Raw genomic sequence first — 8,397 nt, 5'->3', positions numbered from 1 at the left:
CATTTTTTTTACTTGGAGTGCATTACCAAATTCTTACAAGGAGAATGCTTGGGCTTTAGTTCTGGTCTGTGTGTGTCTATATATATATATATATATATATATATATTATAATTGATTTGATCTTTAGCATTTATTCTTTCAACCATATCTAAGATACGTATATTGTTAATGTCAGAAAAATATGAAATTTTGGAGATGATGAAAGGATGTGTGATGAAAGAATACACTAGAGCCTGGAGAAACTTCATGTTTGAGCTTAGTATGATCTACAATAAGCATAGAAATCTCAAGGAGCACCTAATTGCATGCTCACCTTACATCTTTGACCATTAATGCAAATGTTTGATGCGTCGTTTTGATTCTCGTTAATTAAAGGTTGCATTTTTCATTATATGTTAATGTTGTATGCATTCATTATATCTGATTATAATAGTGTATATATATCTCACTTCATATGTTTGTAGGAACTAGGTACAAAGAACACAACCAATCATGCTCAAATTTTTTTTTACACACTATGGGCAAAAAATATTTTGCACGATATCGACAAGAGAATATATGTATCATATTTTGCATGGTTGTCATTCATGTATAAGACTTTACACTTTTTAATCATATTACATTTATTGGTAGGTTGTTCACTACAAGAAAATTGTTAATTAGCGACGGATTTTTTCCGTCACTAATTAGCGACAGATTAGCTAGAGATAGAATCTGTCGCTAATTCGCGATGGATTAGCGAAGAAACAAATTTTATCGTTAATCTGTCGCTACTTAGCGACGGATTAGCGACTAAATTTTTTGTCGCTACTTTTTATTACAAGAACACCATTTTAGCGATGGATTTAGAGAGGAAACTCTGTCGTCGCTAATCCGTCGCTAATTAGCGACGGATTAGCGACAGTATATATTTCGTCGCGGTTTTTGTATTTTGATTTAGCGACGGCTTAGCGACGGAATGTTTCCGTCGCTAAGCCGTCGCTAAATATCGCGTAAATCCCTAATCCCATCCCTCTTTCTCTTTTTCCTGTTTCGCTGTATTGCTCCCGCCCGCCGCCCTCTCCCTCCCGCCGCCCGTCGGCTCTCGCCACCGTCCGGCCGCCGCCGCCGTCGCCTCGCCGACGATCCTCGCTGCCGACCTCCCTGCTTGGCTAGCGGCTGCGCCAAGGACTCCGAGCACCGGCGACCCGCCGCCGACCTCTTCCTCCTCCCTGCTGTTCCTCTGTGGCTGCTGCCGGGAGGTGTTGTCTCCCCTTCGCCGGCGACTCGCAACCGGCGTCCTCAGCCGCCGACGACCGACGATCCTCCCTGCAGCCACCTCTTCGCCTCCGCTCTGAGTTCCGGCGACCCAGTGGCCCCCGAGCTTCGCTCCAGGTCTCCCCCTCTCTGCTGTCGACTGCGCCGGCCACCGGCGACCTCGCCAGCCGCCGCTCCCCGTGCTTTCCGGCAGGGGGGTCGACCCCCTGCGTTTCCGGCAGGGGGGGTCGACCCCCTGCCGGAAAGGCATGGGGGGTCGACCCCCTGCGTTTCCGGCAGGGGTGGTCGACCCCCTGCCGGAAAGGCATGGGTGGTCGACCCCCTGCCGAAAACGCAGGGGGTCGACCCCCCCTGCCGTAAAGGCACGGCAGGGGGTCAACCCCCCATGCCGGAACTGCCTTTCCGGCAGGGGGTTTAACCCCCTTCCCTGCCAGAAAGGCAGGTGGTTTAACTGGCTAGGTTGAGATTTAAAATTCAAAAAAAAAATTAATTATAAAAAAAAAATTCAAATCGAAATCAACTGGCTAGGTTGAGATTTAATCAACTGTGGTTAGTTAGAGTATTTCATAAATTTTTATCAATTTGTTAGTTTGTTCTAGTTAGAGTAGTTCATAAATTTTTATCAATTTGTTAGTTTGTTAATGTCTACTGGTAGTTAGTTTTACTTCAATTTGTTTTCTTGAAATCTGGTTAGTTAGAGTATTTCAATCTATTAGTCTTTTATAATTATATTTTTCTTAGATAGATTGGTATTTAATGTTCTAACAATCAGTTAGTTAGATTAGGGCTATTTGAATTCTTTATGATAGTGGTGGTTAAATGGAGTTCACATCTTTTCTAGTAAACTAATTGATTGATTTACTATTCCTTTGCTAAGTAGTTCAGATTAGAAATTGTCTATGACTTTATGTTAGTCGACTGGTTCAACATGTTATAGCTGGTTTGTTAAATTAGCATCTTCTAGTTAGATTTAACTTAACATATATACTATTTTTCTTTTCTCTTCTTTCAATTAGTTAGAGTTGTTTTAATTTGTTTTAATTTTTTTAGTTAGTGTTTCATCTTGTTTCATGATTAGTTAGTTTGTTACTTAATTTGTTTTGTTTTTGTGCAGATTTTTCAACGGAACCAACTCATGCTCGGCCACCTGTGGTAAGTAAATGACAAAAACAATGCAAATCGGGTAAATACCCGTGGTGAGTAAGTGATGCAAACGTATCACATGTTATTTAATTTATTGAATGCAACACTTTATTGTTCACACACTCACTTAGTTGTTGATATCTAGGACTGCTTTGTTGGAGTTCGGAGATCATGCTGAGCATGATTTTAATGTAGAAATATGGAAGTGTTCTTATTTTTGGAGTACGGAGTCCATGCTAAGCATGGTAGTAGTTAGTGAGATATTGAAGTGTGTTTGCTGCAGGTACATGTTTGCCATTTATTTGATATGAATGATTATGATGTATTGCAATGTTTGATATAATTGTATCCATGCTTGCATGTAGTTACTTTCAATTTGATTTTGACTTCCATGTGAAATTTTATAATAAAAGCATGCTTCAAATGATTGTATCATGTCATTAATAGTTTGCACATGAAAATATTAAGTTATCAATGCATGCATCAAAATTCTTGTTATTGTTTGACATAGTATATTGCATGATAAATTTGATATTTTCTTCATCGTCGCATTCTGATTGTTTTTTTCTTAATTCGTTAGGATATTATTCGTAACATCATACGACAGAATGACTGCAAACCGTGAATGGATGTACCGTAGGATAGTGGACAATGAGTTATCGCATGAATATATGGATGGTGTCGATAGTTTTATTGAATTTGCAACGGCGAGTGTCAGTACGGTAGATCCCACAGGTCGATTCTTTTCTTGTGTAGGCTGCTAGCGATAATCAGGGTAGTGGAGCTGAAGGGACAGATAAAGACAATGAACAAGAAGACGCACAAAATCTTGGCGATGATTAGAGGACTGTGTTGAAGAAGTTCTATTTTTTTTATTTTTCCTAATTGTAATTGTTGAATTGTAAATAATTAAACTTCTTAGTTTTAAGGTGGAACGATTAATTATTATAGATACTTGTTATATGAATTTTTTTGTGTGGTTTGTTTTTTATTTACAGGAAATATAAATTGTACAGGAAATATAAATTGTACAGTTCTCGGTAATTAATTTTTAAATAAATTTTTTTTTTATTTTTTTTCGTTTTTGCGACGGATTAGCGACGGATGATTCCGTCGCTATTCATATTAATCTAGCGACGGCTTAGCGACGGAATTAAATCCGTCGCCACGCCGTGGTCGCCGTTTAGTACCGGCGGATTGGCGACGGAATATAGCGCTCGTTATTCCGTCGCAATTAGCGACGGACTTGGCGACGGAATTATTCCGTCGCCAGTTAGCGTCGAAATATTCGCGACGTAAGCATATTGTCGCCGCGTTGTCGCTAATCCGTCGCTAACATGGTTAGCGACGGATTAGCGACGGAATGTGGTCGTCGCTAATCTACTGCTTTGTTGTAGTGGTTGATGATGGGGTGAAGCCTTTTCGAAGGCAAATATTTTTCATAATTCGTACCAATAAAAGGCTAGGGTTGTCAGTGCATAAACAAATAAATTGATGGTAGACCTATTTTCTATATTAGGGTTTATTATTATTCATAAATATATATATATATATATATAAACAAAATATTAAATATAGGTCCAAGCCGAGCATAACTCTTGCATCAAAACACTGTGAATCATGAGAAGATATATGTAATGCAAGAGTGATTCATAGGTTTGGAATATGAGGTCGTAGGGTTGAATATGCTATTTTTTAGAATAGTGTTCAACAATCAATCAAGTTCCTCAAGCTCCTTAGGTAAGTTGATATAACCAAAGATTCTAAGTTGGTTATATATATATATATATATATATATATATATATATATATGTGTGTGTGTGTGTGTGTGTGTGTGTGTGTGTGCAATTCTTTCATCTATGTTTATTAATAGACCTCATATACAAGTATGATACACTTTCAGTTTTGTGACTATCTTTCCTACATATAATTCATGAACTTGGTTTTTTTTATTATCTGACATTTATATGTATATGGATTTTTCTATATTGGTTTGAATATATGCCTTAACTTTTGAACTATTTTCTTTTTATGCATGATTTTTTTTATATCAGGCTAAATATATGCATGATGGAGTTATGGAGGGTTGAAATTATATACATGCATGTGTAAATGTTGGAGTTATAAAAGGTTGAAAATATATATAGTTTATGCATGTATACTTTAAATGTTATGTTTCTTGGAGGCCTTCAAATATAAATGTTGGAGTTATGGAGGGTTGAAGGAAGAAATATATATAGTTGGGTATATATGTATGTTTTAAATGTTGTGTTTCTTGCAGAGCTACAAATGTGAATGTTGGAGTTATGAAGGTTCACTATTGAATGAATAAAATAAATGATAAGTATAATTTAGAATACATGAATGAATGAAATAAATAAGAAGTATTATTTTAATAAAAAAATAAAATAAATGCATGAAATGAATGAATATATATATATATAAGCTTGTTTATTTGGTGATGAATATATGAATGATTGTAAGAGTTAGTTTACATTGAATGTAAAAAATGAATTTATGTATGAGCAAGTCTATTTTATAATGAATGAAATGAATGTGTATATTCATTTCGAAGGAATAAAATCAATGAGCAATATAATGAATTCATTTCATTCATTCTTAAATGAACATGCTCATATATACATTCATTCAAAAATGAATAGAGGTCCGTCCGACACCGTCCGTCGTCGACGTCCCCGACCGCCGGCGGCTTCCAGGTACATGTCTCCCTTCCTCATCTTCCTGTTTTCCTGCAAGAGGGAACAAACTCTCCCCCCTCTACCTGCAGCTCCGGCAAAGGAGTGATGCCTCCCTGCCTTGGGGTTTTCTGGCGAGGGAAGGGGATGGACCTCCCCTTTTCCCTTTGTTTGGCAAAAGGGGGATGATGTCCCCTTGACCTGTTTGCTTCCAACAAGGGGGGGAGGGGGGGGGGGGAGGGAGCCCCTCTGCCCATTGTGGATTTTCGGAAGGGCGTGAAAAGCCCCTTGCCCTGTTGTTTTGTCGGCAGGGGCAGGGCCTCTGCCTCATTTTGTTTCCCCGATAGGGGGTGGCCCCCCTGCCTCGCATTTTCTGGCAGAAGGTGGCACCACCCTGCCATGTTGTTTTTTCGATAGGGGGTGGGCTTCCCTGCCTTGCATTTTCTAGCAGGGGGTGGCTCCCCTCTACCTTGTTATTTTTTCGGTAGGGGGGTGGCCCCCCTACCTCGCGTTGTCGGGCAAGGAGTGCCCCCCCCCCTGCCTCGTGTTTTTTGCCAGAGGGTGGCACCTCCCTGCCTTGCTGTTTTTCTGACAGAAAGTTGCCCCGCCTGCTTCATGTTGTCGGGCAGAGGGTGCCCCCCTCCTGCCTTGCATTTTCTGGCAGAGGGTGGCACCCTCTGCCTTGCTGCTTCTCAGGCAGGGAGTCCCCCCCCCCCCCCCCCCCGTGCCTTGCATTTTCTGACAGGGGGTAGAGCCCCCTGCCCTTTCGTTCTTTCGGCAAGGGGTGGCCCCCCTGGCTTGCTATTTTTTCGGCAGGGGGTGGCCCTTCCCTGCCTTGCGCTTTCTGGCAGGGGGTGGCCCCCCTACCTTGATGAGTCTCTCGCAGAGGGAATGCCCCCCTGCCTTGGTCAGTTTCGGCACGAGGCAAGCCCTCTGCCTCAATCGGTTTCGGCAGGAGACAAACCCCCCTTCCTCGATGGGTTTCGGTAGAAGGGTAGGCCCCCTGCTCTGCTTGGTGTTCGACAGTCTGGAGCAGACCCCTTGCCCATTTTCGACAGGGGGCAGGGCCCCCTACCCTAATTGTTTGCTTTTTGGCAAGGGGCAAGCCCCTGCCTTCCCTTGGTGCCCTCTGCAACCTTAGTAATGCATTTCTATTCTTAAATTGAGAACTAACTTCGTTATTTTCTAGGTTGCACTATAGAGTCTTCTCGTGCCACACTGCATGAGATGGTGATCACATACGCTCGCAAGCGTATGACCTCTAGCACCCCCTCAAGGTAGGGGTTTACGTAAAAAGAAACTAAAATAATGTGGATGTTGAAAAGCAATGACTTAATGTAGAACTAAAGACACTTAATGAAGAACTAAAGACATGGATATATATTTATATGTTATATATATATATAAGTATGTACGTCTTTTACTTTCAGGATGCGGTTTCGCGATCCTGATCCTTTTCCCTTTCTGCACTTTACTTTTCATTGCTGTCATGCTATATGTGCCAAGGCTTTTTCTTTTCGTACTTCATTTTCTGTCCTTTACTTCCAAGATGGGGTTTTGCGTTCCTGGTCCTTTGCTTTCGCTCTTTTCTTTCCAGTCCTTTCATTCATGTTAGCCCTCGGCTTTGCGCCTTGGCAATTATTTTTGTATGCTTGCCTATCTACTTTCAGGACGCAGTTTCGCGATCTTGGTCCTTATTTACTGTACTTTCTATCTATTGTTTTTCTTAGGTCCGCGCTTTGTGCCTTGACAATTGTTATATGTATATATATATATTTACTTATGCCTTTACCTTCAGGACGCGGTTTCGCGTTCCTGGTCCTTCGCTTTCTTGCTTATATTTTCTGTAGCCCCGCGCTTTGCTCCAAGGCATCGTTCGAGCACATGTCTTTACATCTAGGATGCGATTTCACGATCCTGGTCCCTATTGATTTCACTTGTTGTTGCCTTTGTTATTTTCTTTATATATATATATATATATATATATAGCAAATTTCACTCTTCTTTTTGTGTAGAAGTATCAAACCACTGCCACAGTTGTCGGGTTTCGACAACAGAGCTTAGCCAAGCGCAAGAACGCAAGTATCAACGTTCAAACTTCACAGTGAGTTATGAAATTGGATACTGGTTTTCCTAACTTGGGAAAAGAGCCTCGTCACACGTAGGGCTTCTATTCCTCGTGTTTCGGGCAGCGATTGGTTGTATGGTACTAGTGCAACGCTAATATTGATTGGCATGGTGCAATGAGTACCCCGAGGTAGATCAAACCTCGATCGTGCAAGGACACTTGTTTAAAGATACACATAAATGGTTTCATGCTCCTTCAAAAGCAAGATGCTCGTTTGGGTCTAATGGACCAGAGCATGAAGAATGAGGCGGCGATTAAGAAACTCCCATCGCGCTCGATTCGACTTGGCTTTCACCAAGAGAGAGGACGAAGGGTACCAACTCCAATGGACAAGTCATTAATGGCTATTTACAGACAAAAGACTCGACTTTCTCAGTCATCGGAGGTTAGGGGAAAGAGGCTACGAAAGATAGCCTAACACTTCTGCAGCAGTTGGATGCATCCCTACTGGGCCTTTGGGGACTTGCTCTCTCGGACATCAGTCGTCCCCTTATGATAGGATTCAACCTGTCAATCGAGGTATCTCAAAATACATAGCATAATAAACCCTCGGTTTGGTCTCGACTGTTTTGGCTCGTGTGCCATGTACGTACCCGCACGGTCGATTAATATGTGATAACTAAATTGAACATGTTCACATTTCAGTTGATTTTTTTTAATTGTGGTATCATGTGCTAACCATAGTTATGAGTTTCTTGTGCATAATGATTCCTTTACTCACTGTTGATTCTGTAGTATACTTGATTGCTTTAGTTGTTAGTTGTTCTTATTATTTTTGCACTCTTACTAGTTTTTCACGAAACTGACCCATTTTTTGGGCATGTGAGGAGTAGTATGGAAAACAGGCGATGGTGCATGCGACGTGGCTCAAAGTTGTACTATTTCTTTCAGATTTCGGGTCATCGTTGCAAGGTTTTTGGTTTTTTTTCTTTGTAAAAAAGTGGGTCAAATACGAGAAAGATGCAGACAAGTGCATGGAACCAAATTATATGGAAATATTTATCATACATTTTAGTTTTTTTATTAAATTAAATCTTATGGAAGTGATCTACAACATTTGTTTAGTGTGAAATGAGTTTTGAATAATATGATTGTGACACATAAGTAGCCTTTTAAGAGATTAAAAAATGAATGATCTACAATGCACTAAAATTTTACGAGTAAAAAAACATA

The sequence above is a fragment of the Nuphar pumila genome, chromosome 11, assembly GCF_984573655.1.
Source record: "Nuphar pumila chromosome 11, dmNupPumi1.hap1.1, whole genome shotgun sequence".
NCBI classification, from domain to species: domain Eukaryota; kingdom Viridiplantae; phylum Streptophyta; class Magnoliopsida; order Nymphaeales; family Nymphaeaceae; genus Nuphar; species Nuphar pumila.
The sequence above is the reverse complement of the archived record's forward strand: the minus strand, read 5'-3'. Positions refer to the sequence as shown.